The sequence below is a fragment of the Podarcis vaucheri genome (genome assembly GCF_965113315.1).
Source record: "Podarcis vaucheri genome assembly, chromosome: 2".
NCBI lineage: Eukaryota > Metazoa > Chordata > Lepidosauria > Squamata > Lacertidae > Podarcis > Podarcis vaucheri.
This window is the reverse complement of record NC_138760.1, coordinates 54,608,269-54,626,569: the sequence shown is the minus strand read 5'-3', so window position 1 is coordinate 54,626,569 and position 18,301 is coordinate 54,608,269. Positions and strand designations below refer to the sequence as shown.

General features: G+C 41.1%; 1 protein-coding gene across 7 annotated transcripts in view; it reads left to right on the top strand.

Annotated features, from left to right (window-relative positions):
* Positions 1–18,301, top strand: part of HTR4 (5-hydroxytryptamine receptor 4) — a 153,504-nt gene that overhangs the window by 109,614 nt on the left and 25,589 nt on the right. The gene's annotated exons all lie outside the window — the stretch shown is intronic.

Below are 18,301 nucleotides of genomic sequence, written 5' to 3'. Positions count from 1 at the left end.
ACTCCACTGAACAGCGGAAAAGCTTGCTTCATCATGCAGGCTTCCATCCATCCTCCTCCCAGCTGGAGATCCTTTAACGATCGAACTGAGCTGCTCAGGAATGCCTGCTGTGCACACTGCTTCATCAGAGAGCAATTATGTTTTGGTTTCCTCAGCTTCCTGAACTGATGAAGAAGGTGTTTGTTAGGTCCCTATGTGGTTGTAAATTTTACTTGGGGATTGATAATAGAGACTGGGCTAATGGTGATCTGTGGTCCACTCTGCTTACCTAAAACTGTGGGGGCGGGGAGTTAAATTGCAGAATACATTTTTATTTTTTATTTTTAAAAAGGTGTCACTGGAATAAGACAAGAAGCAAGTCTTGAAGCAAAAGCATGGATCCCCTTTTCCTCAAGGGCTCATCATAATGTGTCCAAACTGTGTGTTGAAGTTTAAAATTGCATGTGTTATGACTTCCAGTGCTTGTGGCCACCTGGAAGTCATGCTGATGAGTCACAAGTGGGGGAGAGACACCATTAAGGGATTGGCAAAAATGTAAAGGTCTCTCCAGCTATGCTGATGTCTGTGTCAAAAAACAACAACAGGGTATTGTTTGGAGACACTTTTGTGCTCTCAGTGCTCATGAAAGACTTTCCAAAGAAGCAAAACCAATTTTTTTTTATCCAGGGGTCAGATGTAGTCAGCGACTGCCTATGCCTTTTTGTGTCATACTCTGACGAAATAACTCGGCCACCAATCAGCTATATAAGATGAGTTTGTTGGATCAGGCCAAGGACCTGTCCAGGCCAATGTCTTGTTCTCGCAGTGGCCAATCAGATACCTGTGGGGGAACCCGCAAGCAGGATCCAAGCACAGAAGCACTCTCCCCTGCTGCAGTTTCCAGCAACTGGTATTCGGAAGCATTAATGCCTCCGACCGTGAAATACAGATTTGTTTCAGTAAGAGTAATTTATTCTTTGATATCTGCTGTTTTCAAAACAAATTTCATCCACAGCTACAGAAGAGAATTTACAGTGAGAAGAATGTTACATCTGTGCAAACTGGGAAATCTGTGCAGCCATTATGAATTTATTATATATAAATATTTGGACACTTAAATCATAAGCAGCACTATGCTGAAGGGCATGATTGAATGCATTCCATACTGTACAGAATTTTAGTATTCATCTTAGTTTAGACTGATTCCTGTATTTTACAATTACTAATGATAGGTTTAGGTTTCAGTTCCTTCCAGCTCTAAGCAGCAGGTTTGTGAAGCAATGAGTGTAATGAAACACGAGTTTTCATCGCACTCAAGTCAAGATGCATCAATTTAAACACACCATGTCTTTTATCTGAACAACAAGAAAGCTTTTGATAAAGACTTTTACTAAATTTTGCAGGATTTCTTTCTCTAGGAACAACAACAAGAAACCAAGCTGAAACAGTTAAATATAAGAATTATAATGCTATCTAGTATATGTATACTTACACGGCAAATGACTCTACAGGTGCTGGCAAATGTCTTTATAGCTTCAGTCTCAGAAGTCATAAAATCTTGATTCAAAGGGAAGAATGCAAGCTCCTGAATTCTTCTGCTTAGATTCAATTCCATTCTGGAGAATTGCAAGCATCCACTCACCCTTAAACCCACAAAAGAGAAACTGCCAGTAGTCAAGAGTAACTTCTTCTAGCTGTGCAAAATTGTCAAAAGCAAGATTCCGACAATCCGATGAGACAGGGAGATCTTTGCTGCTCCTTCCTTGTGAGTAGAGCACATAATGCCAGTGAATTTTTCCTACAAACTGGAAGGACAATGGAATTCCATATGTAACTGGACCTTTTCTGTAGTGTGAAAATGGATTAATGCATGGAACACCTTGTCTTAAGGTTCATTAGGCCAGGTATGGGGAACCTAGAAAACTTCAGGTGTTATTGGATTACAGCTCTCATTGTACTTGACCATTAGTCCTTGAGGGGTGGGACTAATGGGAGTTGTAGTCCAACAATACATGGAGGGCCACAGGTTCCTCACAGTCCAATAGTGCCTGATTATTTGCGAATGTTGGCAAATTTCTCCAGCTGGTGCTGAGAGGCTTATTGCCTCTGAACCTGGAGGTTTAATCAAGCCAACATGTCTTACAGTTGTTAAGACCTACCCATTGAATCTCTCTTAAAAGCCACCTTTTCAATGTTTCAATGCTAGTTACTTTATTCCACATGCAATTGGCACACAAAACAACTTTCAAATCTGCACTACGTTAGAATATTATCGGGAATATGCTGGGTTTGTGTGTGTTGAGGGCAAGAGTGTCAGTCTCTTATGGCCCCTGGCAGGTGATGCTAAGTCCAGGGTCTCCACAGATGAAAAAGATGCTACAGGGATTGGACTCAGGGATTGACTGATAGCAAACATGCCAACCCAGAGAAGCAATAGAAAGTAGTAACCATAGCCATTTACTATGAGACGGAATTCTTTAAATCTTGTGTTTATATGAAGATGTGCTTTCTTTTCTCTCTCCTGCTGGCTGATTTAATGTGATCAGAGCTAAGAAAGCCCTTGCTAAGTTTTATTGCAGGGTACCTTAACCCACTCAGTGCAAGACTCTGCCTGAAGCAAAGCATTAAATGTAGCAACGTAAAGCAGCATCACAAAACAAACTAGGGGAATAGACAAGCGTTGCTGTTAGGGGTGTGTGAAAAAACAAGACCACTTGGTGTCAATCTGGTGCCCCACTGTTTTTAAAGTGACCTTTAAAAAGCTCTATGTGAGTCAGAGCCATAATTTTCTTGACTGCTATGATTTTAGGTTCCTTTGTATTAGCTTTGCCTCCTACGTAAATGGCAGAAAGTAGCTTGGCCTTCAAAATACGTTTTATGATAGCATCCTACAATGAAACAGATTTCAGACCAATATTCTTTCCTGCTGCCTGTCTCTCACTTTGGGTAATTCTGGTAAAATCCTGTTTTCCTCCATATTTCCTTATTTGAAGGCAATGCCAAGGTTTAAACATCCACGACAAAGCAGGGTTTACCTGCACAAAAATATTGGGGTAATTAAGAGAAAAAACAGACAAGCATTTCTTGTTTTCACTTTGTAAATTCTCACCAATACAGTTTTCACCATCAAATCAGACAAAGCAAAAACGTGAGGCTGAGATGTATATTGATATCCTTATATTTTTTTTGTTGTGATTTTATACATCTATTACTGATGTCATTTGATGACATGGGGCAATCAGCTCTAAAATATGTCCTCCTGTTGCTCTCCGGTGTAATTGACTAGCTTCTTTCAAGGACTACAGTTCACCAGAAATACCTTGTTCTCTTCATATGGCTTTCCTTTAATCTTCTCTCCAGTTTTTACATTTCTCCTCCCACCCCCCACATTAAGCTGAGCCCTGGAGAAGAAAGTCTCCAGAGACAGAATAAAATCATTCATTATATTTTCAGGAAATTTTTTTCCTAACCATCAAAAAATAATTGAGCACTGTACAGGAGGAAGGGAGCTTATCAGTTCAGCTAAGGATACCTTGCACTCACCCTAAATTGTCTTTTCTAGTACTGGACAGTATTTCAAAGGCAGCTCTTTCATTTTCCATTCCCTTGGATTTCCAATTTGCTGACCCTCAAAGCTGCCACACTAGTCATTTATCACAAACTTTCAATGTGTTTGTAGCTATTAAGGAAGGTAGATATATTTCTCAAATGATGTTACTCGGTTGTTGGGAGCCTGCATCTTGCTTAACTTATGTGTCTCCCAGAATGCCAGTGATAGTGGAAGTGTGTTCTTGGTTTACATAGCTAGAAAGGGCAGCTGATGGATGGAAAGGGTGGATTGTCGAGGTGAACAAACTAAACCTGGACAGAGCCCAGTGGATAACCATGGGACATACACCTATTTCCTTTCTGAGTAAAGAGACTGGGTACAATGGACTTGGGACCTGCATTTGTTGTTGTGTAAGCTTTTCTGCTGTTCTCCTTCACAAACAAATCTGGGAGTAAGAAGCAATTAATTATATAGCAGATAAAACAGCCGAAAACAGTTTCTGTAACAATGCTACACTGTTTATGCCAAAAAGCCAATGCCAACATTTTTAATGAGGCATTTTTAATGGGGGAAGTTCCTCCTCTCATGCGGAGCTATTTAGTGCACAATGTTGTGGTATCTCAGAAATATAAGTGAAGGCTAGTTGAAACATCACACCATGTAAACAGGTACACAGATTCTGTGCAGTGATATACTAAGCAAATCACCACCACCACCTCCCATATGAACTTGCCTTGGCCTCTAAAATGTGTGTTTGGAAGCTCTCCTTTAGATGCTATTCTCCGTGGTGGTTGGAGACCACAGATAATTTTCAGTGATGGTTCCACATTTCTGGAATTTCCTCCCCAGTTGGGTTTGTGAGGCACCAACATTCAGGCTTGATATTAATACATTTTCATTTTGTTTTCACTTATGACTGGAGCGATCTGTAATTTAGCTGCTACTTTTTGTGATCTATTTGTTCTTAACTACTGTATTTTTTGCTCTATAAGACTCACTTTTTCCCTCCTAAAAAGTAAGGGAAAATGTGTGTGCGTCTTATGGAGCGAATACAGGCTGCGCAGCTATCCCAGAAGCCAGAACAGCAAGAGGGATCACTGCTTTCGCTGTGCAGCGATCCCTCTTGCTGTTCTGGCTTCTGGGATTCAGAATATATTTTTTTCTTGTTTTCCTCCTCCAAAAAACAGGTGCATCTTATGGTCAGGTGCGTCTTATAGAGCAAAAAATACGGTGCTTTGGGATTGTTCCAGTTGCAGATGTCTATGGATTTATTAATGCACTTTTGATAGTTCAAAATAGAAAAGCTGGATATAAATATTTTAAATATGTAAAAAAAAGACAAAAAAGCATAACATCTGAATCCTGCTTTCCACAGGGCTGTAGTGACTTATTAGTGTTGCCAGAGTGGGTGTGGTGGTCTACATACATGCAGCCCAGCATAGAGAAAGGAGTTATCTCTAGCTTCCAAGGCCTTAAGTTACAAGCTTCAGTTTTCATCAAACTATAATGCATACAGCTTAGGAGTGACAGAGGAAAATGATGCAACTGGCTTCCATCTTTGCGAGGAATCAGAAGTTATGGGTATGTTTCCTTTCGTATATCCCAATGGTGAACATCTCTGTACAATAGAAAACAGCTTGCCTAATTTCCTCAGTTTGGACATAGAAGAGTTTCTTTAGAGGATTGAAAACATTAGAAGTTTCAAGTTCTTAATTAAATTTATGTATTTTGCTTAGATGTAACATTCATATATTTGTCAAAGCAGTGGCATTTGCATTCATTTGCTACATTTACGTTAGAACCTTTTTTCTCAACTCTTCTTCATATTCTTGCCTGCAAATATCACTATGCATTGCTTTTTGTGTATGCTTTTTATTACTCTCCCTCTCTCTGAAGAGCTTTTAAATTGATACTTTGATGGGGAAGACTTCATTACATTTAACAGAATGTTGTTCTTAAAAGAATCCTGAGTAGCCTGTAGCTATATTAGTCCTGTTGGATTTTGCTCTCCACCTAAGTAAAAAAACAAACTCTAGGCTGGTAGCTCTCAAACTTCTTTTTTTGTAGACCATTCGGTGGACCAGTTAATAAAGGTTTGTTTGTTTACATATCAAAGCACATACATAACTCATATTTTTAATTCTTAATTAGTATCATCACCCAAACAGTACCACATTATGAAAATCGTGGGCTTTAAATCACATCCTTTAGTCAGTGCGTTTTTTCCTGGAAGTACCCAACGGTACCACCACCTTTTTGCGAGGAAGGGGGGCTCTTGGACCCTGTTAGAGCATCACACCTCCCCCCGCAAGCTCGGGAAGTATTTGCCCAGCTTAGGGAAGGAGGAGCACTGCTGACAGGATCTTGGAGCCCTGCTGCCTTCTTCCCATAGCTGGGCACAGGAGGTCTCTTCACTTGGCCGGCAATGCCACGGTCAGTGGGTGAGTGAGGGAGCATCATGCAGCCAACTGGCCCTCACCATCCAGCCTTGGCATTAGGCCACGCCCCTCCCCCCACATAGCAACTAATAAAAAAGCTTAAGCGCGTATACACACTCTGCACGTCCCCATGTTATATTCAGTTCATTAAAATATATGTAAAATACATATGATGTCAGTTAAGCCAATTCAGCCAGATGTGGAACCAGCTAGGGTCCTCGGATAGTAGGCTATGGTGGAGACAGTGGGGGTCTCAGGTGTACCACCAGGAGTATGGTGGATGTTGACTCCAAATAACCTGACCAGGTGCCATTGATAAGGAACTTACACACATCACTCTTGATAATCAGGAGGTCCTTTCCCACTCAATAGAGTCCAAGGCAAGCCTGTCCCCCTGGAGCAGCAAGTCATGTCCAGTTTGTTCACCTTCATAGGTTAGGCCTTGCTTCCTGGGGGAGGGGTCACTGCAAGTGGGTCCGCAATGACTCTGCCTTACATATAATAGTCATTTGGTTTATAAATAGTACAAGAGGTTGGAGGAAAGCCTTTGGTGTTTTCATATTTCTGAGTTCTCAGCCTAGGACTGTGGAAAACATCTTCTTTCACTGTTGACAGAAGTGGGTCCTGGTCTTCAGTGAAGTCAGTGTCTGAACCCAACATTTGGTTAGCAGCATGCAACAAACTATTTTCGTCAGGGCAAATGCTGCCATGGGCAGACAAACTTGCATGCTGAGTACTGATTGTCCCATTCAAGGCAGAAGAAATGCCTATGCTTCAACCAAAATTCAGCTTCCGTGTTGACTTTCCACTGTGGGAACTGAAAGTAATTTCATGGCCCTTTTGCTGAAAAAGCAAGAACTTCAAAAGAGAGGCTGAGGTGGAGGCAGGTGATGAAAGAGGCTAAAAGCGGTGTGGGTAGTATCAACAGATTAATGGAAACATTGTACAGATATCTCTCAGCAAATGCTGTTATGATAAAGGGAAGGAAGAATCACTTTCCGCAGCACCACAAGCTACCAGCTTTCTTAATTATCCATCTTAATTTCAAAATGAATCGGTATAAAGGCCCACTTACTTAGAATTTAACCTTCATTAACTTCTACTTTGAAAATGCATTTTAAAATCCCAGAACTGAACTTCAGAGATAATTAAACAGACATCATAAGAAACGAAAAGAAAGCTGGAATTTCTTTAATAAGCTGTCTTGCACTTTTGCTTTTGCTTTGACAAGGTGTTTTGCCAGTATTGGTTGGCATCTCCAGGATACTGGGCATCTTGCTGTATTTGGTGTCTTGGCTTCACAGCTGACTGCAACTCCAACCAGTCGTAGAAGATACCTAGGGCCAGGAGAAATCCTTCATTTCTGAACCAAAACGAAGTTATCTTTTTGAAATTCACATTCCAAATTTTATGATGTAATTCCCCAACCAAAACATGTGTATATTAGGGGAAAGTACAGCGGTACCTCGGGTTACATATGCTTCAGGTTACAGACTCCGCTAACCCAGAAATAGTACCTCGGGTTAAGAACTTTGCTTCAGGATGCGAACAGAAATCATGCTGCGGCAGCGCAGCAGCTGCAGGAGGCCCCATTAGCTAAAGTGGTGCTTCAGGTTAATAATGTATGTATGTAAATGCATATGTTAGTGAAAATAACATACAGAAATGCATACTACAGTGGTACCTCAGGTTAAGAACTTAATTCGTTCTGGAGGTCCATTCTTAACCTGAAACTGTACTTAACCTGAAGCACCACTTTAGCTAATGGGGCCTCCTGCTACTGCCGCACCGCCGCTGCACGATTTCTGTTCTCATCCTGAAGCAAAGTTCTTAACCCGAGGTACTATTTCTGGGTTAGCGGAGTCTGTAACCTGAAGCTGCTGTAACCTGAAGCGTTTGTAACCCGAGGTACCACTGTATTGTGAAAGCTGCAAAAAATGTATATATTGGAGGAAATGTGTACTAAATCCTGGTGAAATTTTTAAGGACTTTTTTTTTAAAAAAAAATGCAAAATTGATTGATGATTTTTACAAAAATTGGAAACTCGAAATACTGCGATATACTAAGCTTTTGTGGAGCCATGCCTGGATGCATAAAGTGTCCTCATTTGTAAGATATGTACATTGGTACATGAGGGGGGAGAGATAGCAACCTGTCGTTTATGATGAAGGAAACATGGTTTGGGTTTGCGGCCACTCCAGACTCCTGGTTAGGGCTCACATGATTGGATTTTCTTCCATTAAAAATAAACACCCATGCATGTATAAAGTGTGCTGGAAATATCAGGCTAGAACTCCTGTTCTTGCAAGGTAGTCAGCTATGCGCTTGTCTGGAAGAATGTTCAGTGGTGTGAGCCCCCAACTGCTGTCTGGAGTTGAGAAACAGCGATACCATTTCTGGTATTTAAGACCTAGTCCAGAATATCTTTGGAATGGGCCATTGAGAGAAAAACATTACTCACTGAGCTTGTACTGACCATTTATTTGTTTCGGTGCGGCAATCCATTTACAATACTTCACTATTGCTTTGCCTTTGACAGATTAACAGCTAGAATACAGAGACGCCTTAAGAGCGTTGTCAACACTCCTACAAAGAGTGTTTGTGCATTTCCAAAAGCTGTAAAGCTTAAAGTCCAGGCAGCTCTAAAGGTATAAACATCTAATATGTCACCCCTCTCTTGCTGAAATATATGTGAACTGCTTGCTGTAGAGGTAATTTTATCATCATTGCTCCTACCCACCATCCTGAGGTTTCTCAAGCAGCAGGTGTCCTTGTCAGGGAAGTGAACCCTGAGTGGTTCCCCCCCCCCAACCACTAGGAGGGGGGAAATGTAAAGAGAGGCAGATGAGAAAGCACACAGCAGGACATAAAAGGCTAGTGGAGAACCTGTCTGACTGCCTTAGCAATGATCTCTGTCTCTTTCCCTTTCGTGTTTGCTGTTGTTTTTAATATCTGGCCCTCTTTCTTAGTATTTTCAGAAATGCTCTCACTGTCAAGCATTGTGTTAGTCTTCCAAACCCTTCTGCTTTACATTTAAAGATCAGGCATCTTGGATATCTAATCCAGCATGAATGATACAGATACAACAGTCAAGCATGCTATTGTGGCTGCTGGATCGATAGGAGACATGAAGCCTGAATTCTCATTATATAAGCACCATCAAGCTGCATTGCATTGATGACAGATCATTAACCCAAATGGTATGTGCTGCTGTTTTAAGTCCTGCCATTACAGGGCGAAGGCCAGTAGCGTCTGCAGGAATCAGTGTCTAGGTGCAGAATCAAAGCAGGAAAAATTGACTGAGTTGTTTAATTGCACTAAAGCTGAATACCTTCAATGTCCAAAATACATCCAGTTTCTCTTTAATTATTTGTTGAGTATAAAAGACTGTTGCAATTACTGAGGCAAAAAATAATCACAAGAGTACAAGTACTTTGACTCTGTCTGGAAGTTCAGCGAATTTAATTGTGGTATCCCCTGCCCCATTATCCATGGCTGTGGCATCTTGCTGTCCTTGTGATAATTGTGTTAAAGTTGTTTTTAGAAATGGTTTAACAATGAAGTATTATGTGTAGGGTTTATCACCTTGAGATTTGTTTTAATCTTAACGCCTTTGATCCTTCCAGTATTTGGAATGTCTATTAACATATTAATGATCCTTACTAAATCTTCTTATATGAAGCTACTGTGGTAATTGCATTTGCTGAGCAGGTGTGATATACTCACCAACCTCTCTGTTAGCTTTTTCCATGTAACTTTTGAGTATGTGGGGAATGTTTTGGAATGATTTCCTTAGAGGTGCAATCATGAAATTGCTCTTGTGTACAGGGCTGACTCCAGGTTTGACGATGCCCTTTATGGGCCCATCCAATTGCAAAATGAATTTGGAAAAAAATCAAATGTTTTGAAATGCACTGGAGCAGCACTGTGTTGGGCGCTCTGAGATATTGCAGGGATTTTGACATGGTAGCTCTTAACTGACGGGACAGGAATAGGTTCTGGGGAGCCTTGTGGCAGGTGCTGATGCCGACCCTGCTTCCATGTGAATATTGCAGGAAGAACAAGTGACCAGCAGGAAGTAGGACCTGACAGTATCTTAAGATTTCCACACAGGCCAGTGGCCCAGCATCCTGTTCTCACAGTGGCCAACCAGATGTATTCTAGCTGTGTATTAGTACGTGTTGTAGCAGCAATCATAATATGCTCTGGCATGATGAATGAATCCACACTCCTTAACAAAGCTTCTTTCTGTTGCATTTAGCAGTCTACATTCTTTTTTCGTGCCTGGAGTAATATCCTCAATGTGTACCATTTACAAAATAGACCCATCTGTATCTGACAGTTCCTATGCATTTGGATGCTCTGACAGTGTGGATAATTAGGCTCCTGTGAGCATCCCAACCTATGGCTGCAGGGCACTAACGTTCAGTGTTGCACAGTATTCTGAAGAGGGCTGCAGTTACCCAGCTTTGAAAGTTTCAGTAGCAAGAGTTATAAATCCTGCAAAGGAGAGAACCTCTTGTAGTTGTACTGAATAAAATCAAGATGTTTATCTACTACAATGGGAGAATGTAGAAAGATGGGTAGCAAATGGGAGTTAGAGCTTCAAAATACCAACAGTAAGTAAAATGTATTCTAATAGGAGTCTACACTGGAAGAGAGAGATAACATTGAATGCTGAAACCTTTTGTTATAAGATTTGAGATAAAGCCATCCTTGTGTGTGGTGTTGACTCTGGAGATGAATATATTTACATCCAGGACACCTTGAGCCTGGAATCCACTGGCATGCTGATGCATTCAACTTTATTTTAAATTGTTATTGCCACGCTGGGATATAAGCAGCATGAAAGAGCTGTCGGTGTCTGAGCCAATTATAGCCTGGAAGCCTAAGAAAGAGAATGCTGGAATGGTCTGTAGGGCAAACCATAACAAACCAGAAGCCAAGGCTTAGCACAGATCTGTAACATAACACACAACTTCCCGCAAAGAATCCTGGAACTTAGTTTGCTAAGAGTGCTGGGTATTACAGCTCTGTTATGAGGAAACTACTGCTGCTTTGATTCTTTGGGAGAAGTCATGTAACTTTAAATGTGTGCTATGGATCTGCCCTTGGTAGATTTAGCAAGCAGTAGTTCAGGTATGAGCTGAACTTAAGAGTCAAGTCAGTATCAGAGACTGTGAGCCAATCTGCATTTTAGGAACTGCCTTTGGCATGACAATTTCTCCCAGGTCTATTGCGGGCTCTTTTATATAGAGCTGACCAAACTGGTGGCAGAGTTTGCTTGGAAACAGAAAAGATGCATATCTTTAGAATAAGGCTGTTCTTGTGGCTCTCCAGCTGGAGGCTGAAGTCCTGAAATTCAGATGCCAACAATTCAAGACCCTCACCCCACTATGGCTTGACAATTTAATGTTTGGTGCTTAATATTTTGTTTTCATATTTGTCATGGGTTGCTTATTAGTAATATATTGAGAGAAGAACAAAAGTGTGCAACTCAATTAATAACCTGCCTCTACAATTTTGACAGACACCACTGTTGTTTTAGTTGGGAAAATAGCAAGTATAAATTGGATTGCCAAGGCACAGCTGCAAGCTCTGCCCTGAACCACTACCACCATGCATGGAGAGATCCTAGTCATATTTCCCCTGTGCCACCCTACCTTCTTCTTCTTTGGCGATCACTAGTAGCCGAGTAAGATTGTCTTCCATAGGCACGGTTTTAACAATGAGTCCATAAGTGACTGTGGAGGCCAATTCTGGACCCACACGTCCTTCCACAGTGGGGACATTGGTTTCCGGGCGGGAGTTAATCATGGTGTGGATTTGCCAAGCGTGCCTTCCTCTTAGCACATTTCTCCCTTGTGTCCTGAGTTCGAGTGTCTTCAAAGCCCATGACACCTTTGGTAAAGGCTGTTCTCCAACTGGAGCACTTCGCAGGCCAGTGTTTCCCAGTTGCCACCCTACCTACAGTAACAGGACTCTGGGTATGCCACAGCGAGGGCTAGTGTGAGGAGTAAAAGTGGATCTGTATCTTCCTTCTCTCACAATGTATCACAGCCATGGCATATCTCTTTAGGCCTTCCAAAACAGAGTCATTGTTTTGAAGGATAATGAAAAACAATGACCTTGCTGCTTAAGGTTGCACCGGATGTCCACAATTTGGTTTCAGTGTAATTGTCAGTCCTGTGACATTGTATTTCTGACTTGAGTATGCATGCTAAGTAACTTAAATTAAATATTGTTTCAGCAAATTAAATATCTGTGCTGTTTCATATGCATGACTGTTTCCTATTTCAATATGCTTTGCCCAACCAGCTTGCATAATGAATTAATTTTTGCATTGTGCAGTTTGGGAGCATTGGCATATAATAGGAATATAATGTCCTTATGGGTCGCTGAAGCCCATTGGCAACAATTTCCCAGGTGTTCCATTAATGCTTCTCTCACAGATGAGATGCAGGCAGCTATGCTTGCTCCCAGTGGCTTGCCTGTATCCATATTTGGCAGTTACTAGTCATCTCTATTTTGCTTTCCCAGTTCACAAAATCCTTCAGGGTGGGTTGTGATTCTTCTGTCATCTTCTTTTTCCTTTCCTAAGGAAGCCCTGCTGCCTAAGGCCAAAGGCCTATCTAGTCCATGATCATCTCACTGTGGCCAACTGGATAACTCTGGAAATCCCACAAGCAGGTCATAGGAGCAAAAGCCCTCTCTCATTGGTGTACCTGGCTCTGATTCTGGATGTATTATGTAGCTATCATGACTGATAGCTTTTTATAGTCTTAGTGTTCATGAATTTTCTTTAAGAACGTAACAGAATGTTCTCCATCCAATCACTGAAGTGTAAGAATAGCTATGATGGTATGAGATGAAGCATGAAGCACTTCCGTCAGCAGAAACACTGCCTCCTTATCAGGCATCACATTTGCATTCTCCTGGACTGGCAATAATGGTAATAACCCTTATTCAATGTCTGCTACCTTGAATCGAATTTTTTAATTAGCAAGAAGTCTTTGCTGATAAATTAAAACTTTATCTGCGTTTTCAGGATTTCTAATCTGATTGCATCTGAATGCTTTTTAGCCACCAGCATAGCCACTGCTTGGTATAAAATCTATCCTTGCTTTCCCCCACATGGCCTTTCATTTGAGTAACAGTTATATTTGTTTTTCATTATTCATGGCATTCACGTCTTAGTATCTCAGAGGTCTTAGCACAAAATTGTACAATGTTAGTTTAGTACCATGAGAATCTGGAGAATGAGAATGAAAGACAGATTGATCACTGTTAGGCGAAGAGCTTCATACAGTGTTTCAGCCAAAGTGGGGACCTTGATCTTAGGTGCTCAGAGCTTCTTTCTACTGCTTGTCCAATTTGGTTGGCTTTGGACATTAAAGGGATAACCTTTCTGTCTAACATGCAAGATCAATATTTGTTCATGTTGAATGTTAGAAACCTGTTCAGACTTTCCCTCTGTTCCTAACTGTTCTCCTGTGTAATGAAGAGATGCACCAACCAACCTCACCTTATGTTCAAGCCGCTTAATTAGATAAAGGAAAGTATTATTTGTGTAGTAGTTACATCAGATGTCATGCCACCTGGAAAATCCGTTGGGGTTGGAAATATTGAACCATTATCATAGCATGATAGGTAATGTTTGACTTTTCAAATACCCTTGGATTTTCCATTGCAGTCACTCTTGAATGAGGACGTCAGGTCAAGTATATGATAGCTGCTCTTCCCAGCATTATCAGGTGCCACCGTGATTAAACTTGAGAACCTTGTGAGTTGGACTGGAGTTCTGGGTGCAACCCAGGGCCTGATGGTCAGAGGAGGAGCTAAAGGTAATTCCAACTGAGATATGCATGCCACAGCCCTTAACACTCCTGGTCTAGGAAGTCATACAACATTAGAGGGCCAACCCAGGGTCGCTGACTGATTCACAGCTCCCAAATCTGCTGCCTTTCTTAAATCTGGCCATTCTGTCACGAATGGATGCCACCAAGTTTCCTCTGCACCAGCAGCCTGTCTGATTTCTACCTGTCAGCTGATCAAGAAACTGTCTCCTCTCTGGCCTGAACCCCCCTGATAAGACCCTCCTCCCCACAAAAAGTGATATCCAAAAGGCCATGGAATAATGGCATGGATTTCTATGCAGAGGAAGTGCTAACCTGGCCATTTCATAGTAGCAGTCACTGGTGATGCTATTTTTAAAAATGTCATCATTCAATTGTATGAGTATCTCAGCTTGTAGTAGATGGTTAAGGCATAAACTCTACACAAATCCAGAATGGAGTCAAGAAGCCGGTTGGACTGCATCTTGTCCTGCATCTTCCAGCAAGTCCTGCAGCTAAGCTGGTGCCAAATGTCATTTGCTCCTGAAACTGATTCTCTGTGTCTGCTTTCCTTTGGACCACAGTAGCAAGTGAGGCCGAGACAGCGGGGGACAGGTCTTGTTATCTAGGCAGCCAAGGACCTCCATATGCACTGCCCAGGCGTGTGCCCCTGGGAGGTCACTTTGGTGCTGCTAGCACAGCAAAAATGACGTGGGAGGCCTCAGTTATGAGTTTCCGCTCTCCACAGCCACAGCAAGCACTGTGATTCTCCAGCAGCTTGACTTCAGCCCTGGAGGTGTACACCATTGTCTCTCGAGACAGGTGACAACAACAAAAAATAGATGGCAGCAGAAGACAAAAGAGGCATACAGTTTTTATTAGTCCTAGTGCCCCAGGCAAGCAGCTATATTGTGAATGCAGTTTAGTTATTTATTGAGGAACACGCAATTGCAATCTGTATCCAGCAACCTCAGGATATAAAAGCCAAGCTTGGGCAATGGGAAGCAATTACTCAATCCAGAACGGGAAGGTATATTCTCCAGCCCAGATTCTTTCAGGTCAGCAGTTCGCCTTGAGAAGTGCAGCAAGCCGAAGGTTGATCAAGTGAAGAGTTTCCTTATTTACTATTTATATTGAGTCTGATTAGTACAGTGTATTCATTTTGCCTACCAATCCCAGACAGGAGCAGTCCATGGTAGCTCTTGACATTCTTGGTGCAAGCCTTGAAGTCTCCACCACAGAATAGAAACTGTGGGCAGGGAGGGAGGGAGAAAGAATAGAATGAGTGAGATAGTTTTAGTGTTGCTGTATGATTTAGTGCAGGCGGGGTGTCAGAGAGAACAACACTTTGAGAACTTTTGTTTTCTCGCTGGAATTGTTAACATCAATAAGGAACAGTAATCAGAAAGCAAAAAAGACTCTGTGTTCAGTAAGGCTTTGCTACGAGATAATTTTCTGATGAGGGAACACAAAGTGACTCATTAGTTATTCCACAGCTGCAGAAAAAATTGGAGCGAAGTGGTGTTAAATGTTTCCTTTTCAGGATCCCAAAGGTCAGAAATAGCATCCTAGTATCAGAGCTGTGGCTGGCCTGTAGAACAAATTCTGTCACTGCCCAGTGCATGTTGTTGGGGGGAGCATCTTGGTGGTACGTCTTCCTGATTTAATGTGGTAGTTTATCCTGTTAAACAAATTGGGAGCTGAAGGGATTGGTGATGTCTGGAAAGTCAGTTCAAGAAGATTCACACTGATTCTCTGTTTTCTTCCTTAATTACCTTTGTCTCTCTGAATGTTTAAAGGTTTTCCCTTTAAATAGTAAAGAAACTTACTATTCAGTAATATGGAGCACTATCACTATGCAGCATCTCATAGGACTAGGTTACCAGAAGAAACTCTTTTCAGGAACTTGCTTTTCCTGTCCTACAAGAACACAAACTGTTTTGCTTCATTCAAAGTCTATTTTTAAATATCTGGTGGACTATGCCTGTATTCAGTCTACGACCTTTTCTACTTCTGAGCCTTTTCTGACGTAGCAGAGCTCTTGACAATGTACATGCCCCCCCCATCAAAAAGCTGGCAAATGCTTTCAGCAATTGCTTTCAGCAGCTGCTTTTACAATGAGATGGTTGCGTAATTTCACATAAAGGGCTCATCCATTTTCATTCTCATCTCTCAAGCTGTTACGAAAGCTGCTTACAAACAGAGTGTTACCAAGTGTCTTTTGGTTCCTTCCCCAGAGTTTTTTCTGAAAAGAAATTTGGGCAGATTATTGATGAAGTGCTATTTTTAATATATGTATTTGTGGTCTGTTTTTAAATAAATATAACAGCAATATAAAATAACAACAAGAAAAATACCAACCCACTCCCAAATAGCAACCCCCACTAATATTAGTTACTTCATTAAATTATGAACATTGATTTTATAATTTTCCCAATCTATGGGGTTTGCCTTGCACTTTATTGCACCACTACGTGATGAAAAGGCTCAATTTTCCAGCAAAGTGATTGCAAAACTTTCTACCCTCTTTTGCTAATATCATTTTTAAATGACCATCTTCCCCAACCATGATATATTTAGTTGTGCCCAATGATTTAAGTTCATTTCTAACTTTATGTAATCATTTCCTGTGGTTATATTTTGATAAGCTACTCAGATTTTGCATTATCTATATGCCCAGATATTTGACTGCAGAACATCTCTGGGGGGAATTATATTTCTTTCTTCTTCTATGTATGTCTCTTGGGTGAAACAGGCAACTTATTGAATTGCATACCTCTGTTGATAATTTTAGGCAGCTTCATAGTCTTGGGTTGGCATAGTTAAAGCAGTTAGTTTCTGTAGAGTGAACAGTGCAGGTGTAAAATCTGTCCATCTTTATTCCAATAGGTCAGTTTGGATCTGCCATTATACAAAATGTGAGTTGACTAAAACACTCCTCCAAGTACATGAAAACAGAGGTTCATCTTTTGCAGTGTTGTGAAACCTCTGTCCTATGCAACACCTTATTACAACTAAATACCACTACATTTAAGTGACTTCTTATATAGGGGAGTGTCTCCCAGAGAAGGAATTAAAAGAGAAAACAGAAGTGAAAAGGGGACATCCTGGTAGTTCTTGCTACATCTTTCCCTCATTTAAAAGGCTCAACTTCTACAGAAGCAATTATGGGATTTATCTTGTATTTTTTAAACAAGAAATCAGCCCACACATTGTGTGAGCAATATACCCATATCTGCTTTGTAGCTCCTCACATATCTCCCTTGCCTTAAATATCTTTTATGGGCTTCTGTTGCAGACAGGACTCTGTACAAGATGAGCAAGTTTCTGGCCTCATCCTCTGTTTCTCTTTTATCCTCCTACATTATAATACAGTTGCCTCTAACTTCAAATGAGGGACGGAGTCTAATCTATATGCCATCAGACTCCATAATCGTGGGAGATAGAATGCCGTTTATGGGGGCATTTCTCTTCTCTGTGCTGCATATTAGGCAGTTTATTGTAACTTGCCATCATGTGGTGTCTATTGTCAAAATGAGTTCAATGCTTTTCTTGTCTGCTGCACTTTTGCATACCCCAGAATAATGTGTATCTCTGCCCTGTTGCTTCAGAAATCACCCACTGGCATTCCTTAATCTGAACACATTATCAAAAATATCACAGATTAGTATTTATATTTAGAGCTTATTTGTTTGACACTGGGGTTTGCTGAAGCAGCTCAGTTGGTCAGTTTTCCTCACCTCCGCATGCTGACCTCATAAAATTTAAAACCAAAAATAATATTAAAACAGCTTAAAAATGAAACACCATTAGCAGCAGAAATGCCAGACGTGATGAGAATTCAAAAGAATTTCCTTTTGGCTTTACCAGTGTATTTTTGACTGAGTCCTTATCATGTCTTAAATTGGAAGTGATTTTTTATTTCATATTTATTTACTTAGAGCTAGCATAACTTGATCAAGTGAAAGGAAAGGACTGGGTGGGGATATGAAGGGCACACACCATGTCTCTCTCCTATTCTTTGTAATGAGCTAGAATGGAATGCATGTGCCATCACTAAAATAAGGGGGGGAGGAAGCAAACAGCTTTGGTTCACCCCCATGAAAGTGTCTGTACATGTGAACACTTTCCCTGTACAAAAAAGAATTGAGGCTGTAGCTCAGTGGTGGAGCACATGTTTGTATGCAAAAGGTTCCAGGTTCAATCGCTGGAATCTTGAAGTAAGGATGGAAAAGACTTTCTTCTGAAACCCTGAAGGAGGTACAGCAATTTATGTAGATTTTGGGGGACGAATGTGTGGCCTTCAAAATCTTCTTGGATTCCAGTTTCCATCAGCCCCAGCCAGCATGGTCAGGGATGCAGGCGGTTAGAGGCCAGCATCTGGAGAACTACACTACTGGTGTAGACCATACTGAGCTAGATCGACTAAACACCATGAATCCTATTTGAAAAATATCCATCAATTATCTTAAAGGTGGGTTCCAGGTATCCAGAAACA